Below are 16,972 nucleotides of genomic sequence, written 5' to 3'. Positions count from 1 at the left end.
CAGAGTTTAAAATATACGTGAACATCATGAAAAAATGTAAAAAGCGTTTCTCAATTTGTTTAATAGTTTATACATTTTATTTTTTAAAGAAGCCGAAGAAATATTTTGTTTATTTTTCTTAATCAGATATCAAAAGTCATCAGCGGCCAGTTAGAGCAATCATTCCCAGGATTTAGATTGACAACCAAAATGAAGACTCACTTGCGAGAAGAAAATCCGTTTAAGGCGTCACGCCTAAGAGGATTGGTAACCACTTGATTCTTTCTTATAAAATGAGAAAAAATATAAGGAAAAAAATATTTCATTTCAATAGTAATATCAGCAGGTCACTTCAATGACTATTCAAGTGACCATTTTCAACATTAATATTTAAAATTGTACTTGATTCTTTTTTTTTTTTTTTTTTTCAATGTATACTATTTGTGAAACCTCCGGATTCTCTGAGTCTTCTAAAAATACATACGTCTTTCTATTTTTGCAGACAAACTAATGCCTTATTCATCATTATCGTTTTGTAAATAGTATTTTTTATTCTTATGGCAAATATTTGTTTCGAAGTCGCCTTCTTCCCAAAAGCAACCAATTTGGTTTTCTCCCTCGGCAATATTCTTTTGCATATTTCATTCAATAGACGATGTATTTTTGAGTTGTTTTTCTATCATTCGAAGTAACAAGATTCACAGTATTCATTAAAATTAATAAGAATTTTTATAGGAAACATGGAAATGACTAGAGAAAAAATCGACTACAAAGAACAGTTCACTAAGAGTTATTTCGCAAACGACTTTTTTTACGTACATACGTAATTGAATGATAAATAAACATCGAACGTATTCTTCATCTTATGCATGCGTATACGGTTTGTCCCAAAAGTAATAAGAATAATTTTTTTTGCCACGAGACTATATTTCCCACACCTGCGCGACCAGTTGCAAGTGATAGAGGGGACTTTAAGCTTTCCAGAGACACCAGGTTCACTTGTCTACGAGTGGTGGGAGACCAATTTTACAGAACCTCCGCGCAGAGCTTCGTCATGGAGAGAACTTTGGAACAATGCTATGCCATAAAATTTTGCGTCAAACTCCAAAAGACGACAATGAAAACGTTTGATTAGTTCACTCAGGCCTTCAGGGATGACTGCTTGTCCTACTAGCAGGTCAAAAAGTGGCACAAGTCGTCGGTCGTCGAGTTCACAGACGGCCGGGAGGAAGTCGCCAATGAGGCTCCTGGGCGCCCATCATCATCGCGAACAGACGATAATGTCCCTCGTGTGAGAGAATTGCTGAACAAAGACAGCCGAATGAGTGTTCGTTTGATGTCAGAACAATTAAATTTTCCGAAAACAGATGTTCATCGAATTGTTACGGAAGACTTGGCCATGAGTAAGGATTTTGCGAAATTTGTGCCAAAAGTCTTGTCGGCCGCCTTCGTTGTCAACTCCTATCTGACCCGGATCGGTGTTTCACCGATGCCACTCCCCACATCCCCGACAGACTTCTTGCTCCCAAAGGTGAAAAGGGAGCTGAAGGGAAAGCATCTGGAGACCCTAAACAACATTCAAAAGACCAGGACAAGGTGCATTAATAGCATTCTCAAAAGCGAGTTCCTGAGGACCTTTGATGCATGGAAAACGCATGGACAAATGTTTATAGACGCAGGAGGAGACAATCCTGAAGAGTATTAAGTTTAATTACATGTTTGATCAATAAAACCAAGTTTTTTGAAAAAAGTCTTATTACTTTGGGACAAACCGTATAGATGGTAATTTATTTTTAAGTCGTTGGTATTAGATTGAGTTAGAAAACCAGAGACTGATTACCTCAGATATACCATCATCATTTATACTTTCTTTCTTCTTTTTTTCTGGAGGGGGGGGGGAAGAGGTTCAAAATCAAACTGCGTTGTGCATATTTCATATTTTTTCTTTTTTTTTTCTTTTTTTTTGTTGTTGTTCTCATGTATGAGTTGTTTCTCTCTCATTCTCTCTCTCTCTTCCTCCAATTTATTCGTATGCATGCGCCTGTCTATCAACGAAATATTTATAGGACCCATACTCTTTAAAAAAGCATCGTAATTACTCCTTCAATTGGCAGCTATCAACATTTAAATGGAAATTTCAAAATCAGAAGTGAAACGTAGATGGCAGTAGCTATGTTTCTTTGGTTCTTTGAGATCCTTGAAATAAATCAAATACGTCATTTGTATTTCCGTATTGAAAATCGGAAATACGGCTTTAGTCATGTATGTTTCTGCTTTTTGTACTTGAATTAAAAAGTTTACATCCTGAAAAATGGGAGGCAAATGAAATTGAAATTTTAAAAGATTGCAATTTTTAAATGTTAAAAAATCGAAGTATTACGTATATTTTCCTTACATAGAAATTTTGGATTTTTTTATGCAATTAAACACAATGACTTCGAGTGTAAAGTTTTTAAAATTAGCTATATTTTGTTAGTTTTTTTTTTTTGCAGACTATAGTAAAAATAAAGATTTGAGGGTACATTAATGGGTTTATTTTTTATGAAGGCGTTCCAAACCTTCTTTATGTACCCCCACTAGCAAAATAAAACACTTTTCTATGTGTATATATATATATATATATATACTATATATATATATATATATATATATATATATATATATATATATATATATATATGGATCATTCTCCAGAAAACGTAACCTATTAACGCAAATATTTTTCAATTTCGAAACCTTTTCCTTTCTTTTTTTTTTAATTCTTACATGAAAGTGTTACCCTACTAGAAGTAACCATAAACAATGGCTCAGCTAAGTTCCAATTATTTTACTCATAAATTAAAAAAATTAAAAAATGCCTTGTTCATGGAAATAAAAAAAATAAAAAAACTTTTAATATTTAAAAATCGAGGCCAATATAATATCAAAGTAGTAATTTTGTTAATTGTGCAAACAATCAGCAATTTTAATGATTAGTGGGAATATAATATTAAGCTATCTTAATTAAAGTACGGCCTCATTAATAGTTTCAAATGTATGTTAAAAAATAGTATTTAGTAAATTTGAGGATATAATGGCAATTTATAATTTCGGTAGAATGCCTATTATTGTTTTATTTCTCCTCCATCAGTTATTTTCACCTTAGAAATAATGACATTGATAAGGTCTGTCACGAGGATGAGAATCACGGAGGTGAGTCTCTTTCTATTAAAAGAGGCCAAAAAAAATACATTTTTCATGCATTTTTTTTTTCTTCGTTGCTACAATCTGCACATGTTAAACGTAAGGAAACATGTTCACTTCTTTTTTTACATTGATTTACATCCCTGAAATTCAAGTTCATGTAGAGGAGAAGTCAGAGTAACCACACTAAATTTTTAAAACAAAATCTATCTTCTTGTTTTTCGAAAAAGATCTCACAACTTCAACTATGGCTGAAAATAAACAAGGAGGCTCCCTTGTATCATGGAAAATAAAATGTGATGTTATTACTACCACGTGTTAATGAGGAATGGCATTTTGTGTATTTAGGTAACGGAGGTGAGAATTTATTGTGTGACATAACTTCTTGTCCTTCTAAAACAAACTAAAACACAATATTAAAAAATTAAATATACTTAAACAATTAGTATTTGAGACATTTATGAAAGGAATAATAAATAAATAAGCATATACTTTTAAATTAAATAAGTTATTAAGCAACAGAAACAGGCACACTAGGTGTCTGACATGCCACGGAGGTGAGAATTCACATGTTATGAACCAAAAATATACTAAAATGAAAATTATTACTAAAAAATTGTTAGCAGGTTTAAATAGATATATTTTTGATGAAATTAAAAATCATTGTGAAATGAATTTGTTCCTAAAAGTTTTTACTGTAAATGGCGTGTGACAGAAAAGTTACACTTTCTGAAGAATGGACCCATATATATATATATATAGTATATATATATATATATATATATATATATATATATATATATATATATATATATATATATATATATATATATATATATATATATATACTGTTAAAAAAAATGTATTCAAAAATGAAACTCTGAATGTATTCATTTTTTTTTTAATACAATTGATTCAAAAATGAGTAAATGTGGCATCAAATACAAACATACGAGAAATACGAGTCATGAAATGAGTACATGTGTTTCTCAAAATTGAACCTTATTGATTCGGAGCTATATTGAGTAATGAAAGTATTCAAAAATTAGTAAATTTTCATTATTTTTGAATACCCATTTTTAACAGTGTATATTTCTCCGATTTGTCCCACACGTAACGGTGAAATCACCCAATTCAGCATGAAAAATAAGAAAAATTCCATTAAATATCCCATTTCTTAAGAAAAGGAAAGATTTTTTGTTTTATTTTACCCTACTTAAAAATCCAATAAGGATATTCAATTTGAAGAACGGAAACGAAAACTCTTTGGCTGAAAGCTTCATTTCACAAAGATAATAAATGACGGTGAATTTTGGAGAAAAAGTATTAATTTCTCTTCTCAATTCAATATTGACAAACCATAAGAAAACTAAAACCGATCCCAAACTGAACAAATTTGGCATTTTATTGGAATCTCGAGTATTGCATTAAGAATCAGATTTCAACAATGGATGCTTTTTCCTGGAAAACCTTCTGTGTGTATCTCACATATTCTCCGCGTATAATATTTTTATTTGTTCAAACCGATAAAATTAAGAATTTTTCCTTTTGCAAGCATGCATGGTAATAGTAGCAAACACAGGCTTAAGCATTATGATGATAAGAAGAGGAATATGTAAACGAGATAAAATGCAATAGACTGTAATAGTCTTTATAGCTTAAAGGTATTCTACTAATTACAGAAATACGTCAAAAAAAAAATCATGTGAATGCGGTGACAATGAAATTAATTTTTTTTGAGTTAAACGAATTAAGTACAATCTGTTCTTAAAATTCAGTTTTATTAACGTCTGTCTAGCCGAAAAAGAAATTATTCCTTATCTTTTTAATCTTTAATGCGTGCTTTTATTAATTTGCTAAAGAAAATTTCCCATACAGCTACTTTAGCCTAAAATGTCGTGGTTCGTATCCAGAATTGATAAAAGCAATTAAAATAATCTTTTAATTTCAGTACAGAAAAATTAACTGCATAACATATGCAACTGCTAACATGTACTAATGCAACTGCTAACATATCTGCAATTTTCATAACGCATAAATTATCTACTTTGTATCAATGAGTGCATGAAGCGCACTTAAGCTATGAATTTCAAGTTCAAGCATTCCATGTGTTTATAGCAGATTGTGCGCATTGTTTCGTGGCAATTTCGTACTTTTTTGACTTAGCCAGCTATTAAAATGCCAAAAATGAAAACCATTACGTTAAAATGTGAGCAAAAGTAACTCCTTGGTTTCTGTAACTATTTCAGAAGGTTCGCGAGTTGAAAATACAACTAGTTCCTGTAAGAAAAAAAAGCATTTTTTAATATGAAAAAAGACAAACTTTTGGTACAATTTTAGAAAGAATTTTAATGTTTATAATACTATACTTTAAATGTTTTTGAAAACAGTCATCGTTTCTTTTTTTTTCTAAAAGGTTTTCCGTGATCCAACTTAATACAAATTATTCTCAGTCCTCAATTTTAAACATTAGATAATCGCAGTGTTGTCTTGTATGTCGAATTAACTGATCTCAGATGTTCCAAAATGCATAATTTCGTATACTTATCTGAATAAATAGCAAAAATATTGAGTGGAAATGATTTTTTTAAACAATTTTTACTGTAAATCTAAAATTGGTGTTGCAATGTTCTTTCTTTTTTTTTTCTTTCATCCACCTTGTTTTTACTTCATGTCAATGATATCAAGAGAAATGTCTGGTAATTTAGCTGATTAAAGTCATAGACCTTCAATGTAAAAGGAATGTTTCGCATTTTGAAGTCTTAAAATACTGAACTTCAGAGGGTCTGAAATATGAAGCCACAAATGTCTTTGTTTTTCCCGTAAAACAGGAAAACTATCACTGTTTAAAATAGTCCAACACTAAACTATCTATCGCTATTCGTGATATAGAAATCAATTAACTCTTTGAGAGACGTTTAGCCTTGTTTGAGGCAACCAATTTTTTCATTATTTGTTTCTTTATTTATTTTTAACTTATAAAGTGACTTCATTTGACTGAAACAAAATTAGAAAACTGGTTACCTCACACAGGGCCAGCTTGCCTCAAGCAGTTTATTATTGTTAACTTGACATTCTTCTTAAAGTTTGATAGGCTGATTCATAGTGTGTGCTACATTCAACAAAGTGAAATAATTTTGACTTCCATATATAACAGGTGATACTTTTAGTACTAGATAACCTAATTGAAAGCCATAGGTGCAATATTAAATGAACTATTTTTTTAGCGTATAGCTGGAAGTTTGTAATATCATAGAGCATTGTAGTTTATTTATAACATATCGAAAATAAATATCTATAACAAGCGGTTTTAAAGACAAAACATGGAGAATATCAATGTACATAAATTAGAATTTACGTAGTCTTTTTCCTTTTTAAAAGTAGAAATAATTTTATAAGCCCTTTTGTGAAGGTTTCTGAAGTGAGAAGTTTGTCCCAAATTAGACATAGGATGGTAAAGTAATTAAAAATACTTTTCCACTTTCTATGAAATTCGAAAGAAAGAAATTTTACAAAAGTTTAAAATGCAACGGGATTTCTAATGCGAGGTGATTGTAAAATAAATCTTTAAACAGTTTGAGTAGTAGGGTGGGCCGAAAAAAGGAAATTTTCCAGAAACAACTTCTAATAGCAGAAAAAAAGTTGTGTATTTCCATCCTAAACATGTGAAAAATGATGAAAAAAATTAATATTTATGTCTTCAGATCGGGCATTGGCAGCAAAGTTTGAAAAAAAGGTCAATTTTCAAATATTTTTATAAAAATTCATATGTTCGAAATTTTTGTTCTAATCCCGTTTACATGCTTCTTTTTAATACTTTCTTCATATATCTTTGAAAATATTTACATTAATTTACAGATTTTAGTTTGCTCATAAGCCGCAATGTTTCATGAAATTAGTCAAAAATCGACGTTTTTAGCTTATATTGCACATTGCTTTCTTCTACATTTGCATTCTTCTTTCAGATTCCAGTTATTTTTTTTTACAATAAATGTGCAATATACAACTCTTTGCTGGAAATTCAATGGTATTGTACTGCAATTTACCCAGAACCCACCAAAAGTAGGTGGCGTCACTTTGTGTTACACCCCGCCATTTTCAAGAAGACTATTTATAGAACTTATACATTTGTAAAAAAAAATTACATTCACAATAACTATATTATTTTAAACAAGTTTCAAAGTTTCGATCAAGGTTTGAAGTTGGACTTGTGACTCAATTTTTGCATTGATGATCGCGAGTATAAAATTTTTCCCATTAATTTATATTATGTCTCATCTGAAAATGCCCAACCTACTGACTCACTAACCAGCTAAATAACCCTTTCAACAGCCGGACTATAAAAGAATAACAAACACTGAAATATGGGTAAAGCTTCATCTGTTTTTGTATAATTCTATACAATTATCTTAGATCTCGATCGAAAGAAATCGAAAATTTTAAACTGGCTTAAAGAGCGAGCAAAAGTATGTTGTCAATGTAATACAGAAATGAAAATGTGATACTGATCTCCATCTCCCAAAAACCAAGATCTTTCAGTCATTGGCATTCGTTAACAAGTGCTAACCGAGTACTGGGTCTGTATATTTTTGAAGCTAAACTACCAACAGAATGAGAAGATTTGTAAATTATATCTTTAAAAATTATGCATCTATGGTTCGATAAAATTAAAATTTAAAGAAAAGAGCAAACGTCCATGAAACATAGACCTGTACACTTTTAAGATGTTACAAGATCTACAAGATAGGTGTTTGATAATCCTTTAAACATCATGGATCTGGCGATTCAAAGAAATGCTTACTTTGCTATTTTTTTGAGAAATTGTAATTGGTCATGGCAGTGGACAAGAGGTGAAATATACAGGAAATGGATTACAGTATGGTATGCAACGTAAAAGATTTCCAATCACGATGCACATCTATAGATATAAGAGAATTTTCACCTCCAACATGAAGATTTGAAGCTTTGAAATATAACAGTTGATTAATTGATCAACTTATTTATTTTACTCCACTTCAGTGATGATGTGTAAAACAAGGATATTTTATCACTTCCAGAAACTATACATTTGCTTTAGTTTGCATTTTTAAAATTCCCATATCCCACTCGGGCAGGTAAAAGGATTGTAGATCAGTGAATCTGTAGAAGTTCATTTGAGGTATTAGACGCAAGAGATGGATTTATCTGAAAAAAATTTTATTCGGAAAGATCAATGCCAAAACTGAGTCTTAAGTTCAAGTTCAAATCTTGCTGGAAACTTAGAAAATTGTTTAAAACCATATAGTTATTGTAAATGTAAGTTACTTTACAAATATATTATTCTTGCACAAAACTCTTGGGAAAAGCAGGGTGGAACACTAAGTGCAACCATCTACCTGTGGTGGGTTCTGGGTTGTTAATGCAATAAAATACAATTGCTTTTCCAGCCAAGAGCTTTTTAATGCACATTTATTGTTAAAAAAAAATATAACTGGTATCTACAAGAAGAAATACTGCAATGTGCGAAATAAGCTAAAAACGTCGATTTTTGGTTAATTTCACGTAACTTTGCGGCTCATGCGCGAACTAAAAACTGCAAAGAAATGTAAATATTTTGGAAATTTATAAAAGGAAGCATATAAACGGTATTAGAATAAAAATTTTGAACATTGGGATTTTTATAAAAATATTTGAAAATTGACCATTTTTTACCTTATTTTCAAACTTTGCTGCCAATGCGCGATCTGAAGACATAAATATTAATTTTTTTCATTATTTTTCCCATGTTTAGGATGGCAATACACAACTTTTTTTTTTGCTGTTAGAAGTTGCTTCTCGAAAATTTCCTTTTATCGGCCCACCCTACTGAGTAGCCCCAATGCTGAAGAATGTTCAGCTAGAGGTCAGTGGAGCGACTTAACTTTCCAGTAGATGCACTACAACTAAAACAGTTAGTAAAGAAAATTTTACAGGGGCTGTTTATAAAGTAAGTACCGTTTTGAATTTAAAAAAAAAGAACAAGTACTGATAGTGCAAAGAAATTTATTGCACAAAAATCTACCACCCTTACGCTAATATTTGTCACATTGCTCCCGTGATTTTCCAAGCATTTGTCATAGCGTGGTACATATTTTTGTATACCTATCCGTAGAAAGTAGTCGCCTGTGCAGCACAACATGGGGTAATATGTTCTCTGAGTCATGATTAATGTTGTGCCATCGACCGTCAAAAAAAGACTTTACATGCCAAAACAAATGAAAGTTGCTAAGAGCAAGGACGGGGCAGTTCGAAAAATGCTCAAAGACATCCCAGCCGAAGCCCTGTAAAAGTACTCATGGTTGACTAAACTGGCGGCAACTTTCCACGAATAGGTATACAAAAATTTGCACCACGTTATGAAAATGCTTGGAAAATCACGGGAGCAATTTTGAAAAATAGCGTAAGGTAGTAGATTTTTGTAAATTAAATTTCTTTTCTCTATCTATACTTGTTCTTTTTACTTCCTTTTACAAAAATAGAAATATTGTATTCGCAAAAAAAAAATTCACTCAAAAATCGACCTTAATTTCCATTTTACTCACCCCCGAATGAATATTGAGGTTTTTTTTTTTTTTTTTCGACTCGACCAGACGTGGATAAATGCATAAGAACGTATATACACGCAAAATATCCGTAATGACGATTCCCGAGTTAGTTACAACGAATTTTCTCGTGACGTCTGTATGTACGTATGTATATATATGTACGGATGTGCGGATGTGCGTATGTATGTCGCATAACTCAAGAACGGCATGTCCTAGAAAGTTGAAATTTGGTACGTAGACACCTAGTGGGGTATAGTTATGCAACTCTCCTTTCGGTTTTATTCGGGTGTTTCTAAAGGGGTCTTTTGCCCCTTTTTGGGGAGAAATCATTGTTAATTTCGATGCAAATTCAAGTGGTGCTATAATTTATCGGATACTTGGCGATAGATCGCCAAGTTTTGTCGCCAACTTGGTGACAAATTTTGGGTTTTTCTATTTTTTTTACATCTGTTTTAATTTGGCCACTGTTTCTGATATTTAGAGAGTAAACTATTGAATCACATTAAAATCGTCAGTAATGGGGAAATGACATTAAATTGGAGTAAAAGGAAGTCATGTGACGCACACATCAGCTCGTTTTGTTTTGTTTTTTTCAAAACGGTACTTTCTTTAAAAACAGCCCTCATATAAACAAGTATAAGAGCATAATCTCAAATAAAGGGTCACTTTTAGAAACATACCTCTGTAGCGTGAATTCTGAGGAAAAAAAAATAATAATTTTATGAATTCATTTGTTACTTGAATTAAATTTAAAGACGTCATTAAAGTGGAAATTAAAGTAAATATTGGTCTGAAAAAAATGTCATATTTATGTCTATAGAGTCCGACTACTCTCGAGAGCCAGGTTGTCCGTAGTATTGAAATTTTACCTTACCAACTAGTTCTTTTAGAACAAGAATCCTTCAGAAACCATCTTGTACTGAATTTTCCTCTAAACGTTAAGAAATATTTTTAGTTCTGTGTTCAAAAAATATTCCCTTCTACTAACAAGTTGCAAGATTGGTCGGTCTCTGAGTGTATGTACATAAATGTTAGTGTAAAAGTCCGAAATTTGGTAATTTTTGACAGTATTCGGTGAAAATCAACATTTGCATACCTAAGACATCGACGAAAGACCGAATATTTCCTGTTAATCTCCAGTGAAAGTCGACATTTTTCAATTTCGCTCTTTTACGGTAACAGTTATGCAGTTGACGCTCGATTTTACGAACCTCCAATTAACATTTACTCATAATTTAAAAACTGCTTGCCAGTAACGAAAAACCCTTCAGTTGAGGAATGTATTCTTTCATTATCTTTTACGAACTAAAAATGAAAAAAATCTCTTTTTCACGAAATCAATGTACGGTATAAGTAGCTCTTTCCTAAGAATCTCTGCCGCAGGAACAGATAATCTCAGGAAAAAAGGTAATTTCTTTCTTTGAAATTGTAATTTCATCTTCTTTGCCCTTATTTTCATAAAGAAATAAATTGGTTTCAAGGCGATCAGCAGATTTTGATCTTACGGTCTGAATTTCTGGATGTCTGTGCTTAAACACTTTTTTTTTTGCTGGTAAAAATAAAATAAAATGTCGACTGTTATTGATAGAACTAAAATGAACTGAAAATGAATGAAATAAAATAAACTGAAAATATGCGTACCATATGTAAAAGATAATTTTTTATTCGTTTCTATTTTGCAAACTCTCGTTTTTAGGAACTTTTTTTCTCTCTCTCTCTCTCAAGAAGTCTGTAAGATCGAGCGTCACCTATATTAGGTACTGTGTTTTTATGTTCATTTTTACGGAATCTCAAACGCATGGGATAAAAGACTAAAGCTCAGAAATTTCCCATGCCATGTGAACGGTCCAAATAATCCTTTATTGCAATACAATTGGTTCGTATGTTCTTTATATTTTTTCTTTTCTTCGACTGAGTATATTTACTTTTGTACTTCTTTGAACAAAATCTGGCAAAAACACCATATCAACGTGATTTGTAAAGCATGTACTACATCTGCATCAACAATGCTATATTTATTAACTACTCACTAAGGAAGAAAATGACTTGAGATTCTTGCATAGAAGAATGTAATTGCTGAGTTTTATTTTTTAAGATAACTTTCTTATTAAGAATAACGTAAGTGTAATTTCAGAGCAACATTTTGCTAATAGCCTAGTGAACTGTATTGAATGAAACGTGTTGGTTTTATCGAGCAGTGAAAAACAGCACGGTTTTTGAAACCGGGACTCGAAAAACGACATTTATTATGGAATTTGTTTATTTATTTATGCGTCTAATTTTTAATTTCATTCATGTTTTGTTTTATATTTTTGGCATACAGCATTTCATTTCATATTTTATTCGCTTTATGTTCATCAAAAATTGTTTTCATATTCAAACATGTTCAAAACCTAACATTCTTGGAACAAACTATAAGGTATAATTTCTTTTTTTTTCCGACGTGATTTTATATATTTTATACTCTTTTTTAACTTCTATTTATGTTTTGTTTGTAAAAAAACATTTCAGAAAAGTTTTACTCTTTTTACTTTTCAAATGTGTACATAACATCCATGCTTCTTTCAATAGTAATTTTATAGTAATGTCTGAAGTACGAAACTTATGTTATTGTCTAACAGTTTTGTTTTCTCTAACAGTTTTTTCATACAGTTTTGTTTTCTCCTTATTAATTATTTATTATATGTTATTTAAAAGTATGATGAAAAGTATGAAAGTTATTTAAAAGTAAAGTTTATATGTTATTTAAAAGCAAGTTTTATATTGCATGTATATTCAGTTAATTGGGTGAATGAGCAGAAATTGTATTCAATTAATGTTGTGCTCAAGTGTAAGTGCCTGTGTTACTGTGAAAGAACATAGAAAATAAACATTCATTATCTGTAATCGTTTGCCTCTTCATCTTTTTCTTTTCTTTTTTGCTTTTGTTGTATTGAATATCTTTGGGCTAACATAAAAAAATGTGAAATGTATTTTACTTCAGAGAACTATTTCTAACTACAGGAACGAACAAATAAAAATAATTAATTTATATTCTTTTTATTTCCGTGAAAATGTATTAAGGTACGTGAGCCAAATGAGGCCAACCTAGGTAAGGTCCAAATATCTCTTGCATTTATGACTGAATTGGCTCCGATTTTTGTATATTCATGAAATGACTTATAAAAATACGAAAAAAAAATCATTCCATGTGAAAATTTAAGTTTAAATTATGTTTGTGAGTAGTTTAACAATATATGGTCAGTTGACTTCTTTTGGAACATGGATAAACGAATCCCCAATAAATGCAGCTCTAAAAAAAACGTACTACCAAACTTTAAAAAAAAAAACTGATAAATTCTTTGTTGTCAGTATAAAAAAATATTAAACCACATTTAATAAACTCAAAAACTCCATATTTATGCAAATAAGAAAGATCGATCGTCTTATTCGGGGCACTAATAAATCGTTATTTTCTGTTTTTTTTTTTTTTTTTCTTTTTTTTTGGGGGGGGGGGGTTTCAGTTCTGCTCGCATTTCGTGCACTTATGTGCAGCTTTATGCAGCACAGGATCATATTCTCCAATCGGTCTTTTGGTGTCTTAGTAAGGACACCAGTGTCCTAATATTGTCAATCACGGCCTTATTGGACAACATCCTAATTTGCTAGGGTTGCCAAGTCAGAGGAAAAGTAACTGTACACAGAGATATTATTCTTTTTGAATTCGTCAATGACATAAATTAGGCTTTCCAGAGCAATTAACTTTTTTTTACTAGTAAACTTAAGTGAACGAACGGTGAAGAAACAAAAATTTACTGAAGATTAGGCTGTTTTAACAAGACTCTCTTTTAATAACTGTTGCTACACTTTTGCCTGTTGATAATAAACTGCGTGTTGATGACGCTTTATCGTCAGTTAGGTTTTCTGATGACGATAAAATCACGATGTGACAATTTTTGCCATACTATCTTGAAAAAATAGGGGGGGGGGTTACCTTATTTGACTCGCTCACCTTAATGCTTCTTCAATATTCCTGTTGTAAGGTCATGACACTGAGCTATTTAGCAAAATAGATAAATAAAGATAGATAAATAATAGATAGATAGATAGATAATAGATAGATAGATAATAGACAGATAGATAACACATAGATAGACAATAGATAAATAGAGTTATATCTGTTACAACAGTAACATTCGAGGGTCTGTGCACAAGTCTTATCCATTACACTGTAAAAACAATATTCAGGAATTTTTCCTGATAGTAGCATATTTGGCATAAAAAAGGAAAGTTTCTCTCTTTAAGTCGGTAACCTTTTTGAAGTTAACCTGGTATCTTTCTCAAAACCTCGTGAAACTTCTTAATGAGAGAAAGACATGTTTTATGGATAAATCAGAAACCTTCCAAGAAAATTTCGGTCTGTTAGATGTAGTTATAGTTTGGCACCTTCCTGATTTATCAGAAAAGCTTCTAAAACGAATATGGCCGAAGGTAAGACAGAAATTCAAGAAAATACTACCAAGGTTGCTTATTTGGCTGCCATTCTCGCAAAGCTAAAATTTCCATAAATTGCATTTCTCCCTTATTTGTGGCTCATTCAATCTGGAAAAACCTCAACTGAGCTGCAGTGAGACAATTAACAACGAATCTGAATACCAAAAAATGTTTATCACTGCAGTGAGAAGTCGGGATTCCTGAAACTTCTAACGATTCAGGAAACTTTTCACACATGTACTTGTTTTTCACAAGAAACAAGTAGAAATCCGTGTTTCAAATGATTATGCGAATAATAATCTTCACGAAACAACAAAATTGCCCAATAAAAACGTTTATGGACCATTCCACGTCAAATCGTCTAAATTAAATAATCGGCCGTGCCGTCATGTCTCCGATTTTGTCCGTTATTATTTCCTTTTACGAAAAAGGAAGTAATGTATTCGCGAAAAAAATTCCACTCAAAATTCGGCCTTAATTTCCATTTTGCTCACCACCGAATTAATGTCGATTTTTTTTTTCAACCCGACCACACTCGGATAAGTGCCTAACAACGTATAGACACCCAGAATTACCAATTTTGACATTCCCTGAGTTAATTACAACGACTTTTCTCGTGACGTCCGTATGTACGTATGTGCGGATGTGCGTATGTATGTCACATAACTCAAGAACGATATGTCCTAGAAAGTTGAAATTTAGTACGTAGACTCCTAGTGAGGTCTAATTGTGCACCTCCTTTTGTGGTTGCATTCGGATGTTCCAAAGGGGCTCTTTTACACCTTTTTGGAAGGAAATCAATGTTAATTTCATTGCGAACTCAAGTGGGGGTTATAATTTATGCAAACACTTAGAAATATATCGCCAAGCTTTTGGTCGCCAAGTTTTGTCGCCAACTTGGTGACAAATTTGGCGGTTTTTTTTTTTTTTTTTTTTTTTTAATTTGGTTTTAGTTTGTCCGTTGTTGGTGATATTTAGAGAGTTAACTATTGAACCACATTAAAATTGCCAATAATGGGGAAATAACTTTAAATTGGTGTAAAAGGAAGTCATGTGATGCACACATCAGCTCGTTTTTTTTTACGAATAGATATCTATGAGAAAAGCCCAAATGTTTTTTAATAGATATTTTGAATAAGAATTACGCTTTAGAGAATTTTTTCAAAAATTCGATTTTTGATCATTTTTCGGCGTCACGGTTTTGGCATAAATTTAGAAAATATCTCTAATTTCTTTATTTTTCAACCAATTAAGCTGAATTTGGCATCAATTTCAAGCTAATATGTTTCTCTTTCAGTGAAAATGACAAAAAGTGTCCTGTGAATAGTTGGGTGTTGCCACTCTTTATCTTAAGTCAGCTTTTATGTTTTTTCAATTGGGAGATTAAATAAGTCATAACTCCAGAGTACCAACTATGATCTGCATTAAATTTTTTGTAGCATATTTAAATCATTCTCTTGCTATCTAGAAAAAACAGAAGGGTGTTTTTTGTTGTTTTGAAATAAAAAAAATAAGGTTTGTTTTGCAGAAAATACAAGTTTTCAATTACAAATCTCTTTTAAGCTTAAAAAGTTTAAACTTTTCAGAACAATTAAAACTGGACTGTAAAAGGATAAAAATTGATTTGTATCAGTAGCTAATTGCTAAAAAGTTGTTTACTTTGGAAAAGAGTTGTGCAAACACCTCCGTTTCAGACTTCACAAAAAAAAGAAAAAAAAACACTTTTGATTGAAAGTGTACTAAACAAGAATAATAATTTAATGAATAGTGTAAAAAATATTTCTAATGGCATTATTTATTATTATTATAAGAATTCAAAAGATTAAATGGTAGTTGTGTTTCTAATGAAATATAATACTGGCAATAATCTAAATACCATTTTAAGTGAAAGTTCAATTAAAAGTATCTTACATCATTAATATATATATACTTTAATTTGTTATAATATAACCATTAGGATGATGTGTTACTTTATACTAAACAATCACTAAAATGTCTAACTAAATCTCCAAACCAAAAAAAAGGCTGCGGTTTCTGCTATTGCAAAAAACTTGGGGTTAAAAATTTATAAACTACCAGTGTAATACAGTCAGTGATCAAAAGTCTCATAATCTAGTACTCCAGATTTTTTCTACCCAGATATTGTATTTACAACTTTAGAGACGAAAGATGAGATCGAGATTACTATTTGTAAAAGTGGTTAAAAAAATGAAATTAGTAAAATTTTATTTAGTTACATATCTGAAAGAAGCATATTCTATTTTTAAAGATGAAAATCTGAACTGTTTTATCAGCTTTTAAAATTTTTGCTCTCTACGACCATAAAATGTTTTCTTATGCGTCTAACACCAGAAGATAAATGAAAATGCATGATATATGAAAATTTCTTTCCTCAACTAAATTATTTAAAAAATTTCAAAGGTTTTTGGGAGGAATATTTTTTTTGCGACGATTTTGAAAACCAGGTATGCACCGAACAATTGGTCGGTATTCGGTATACTGCCTATTCGACAGATAAGCCGAATATTCGGTTCGGTCGAATACTTTAATATTCAGCGACGAATATGTATGCGTATGCATACGCATACACTCATATATTTAACCCCGTAAACTGTAAAAAGAATACATATTAAGTGAAATTAATATTTAATTTATATCTGCCTTATACTTAAGGATTAAGTGACATTAGAAGAACAATATTCTTTAAGCCTAATATTATGACCACTTTACCCCATCTTACTTAAATTGTTCTAAAAAATTATATGGAATAGATT

Source organism: Uloborus diversus, chromosome 1 (assembly GCF_026930045.1).
Source record: "Uloborus diversus isolate 005 chromosome 1, Udiv.v.3.1, whole genome shotgun sequence".
NCBI lineage: Eukaryota > Metazoa > Arthropoda > Arachnida > Araneae > Uloboridae > Uloborus > Uloborus diversus.
Note: the sequence above shows the minus strand (reverse complement) of the source record.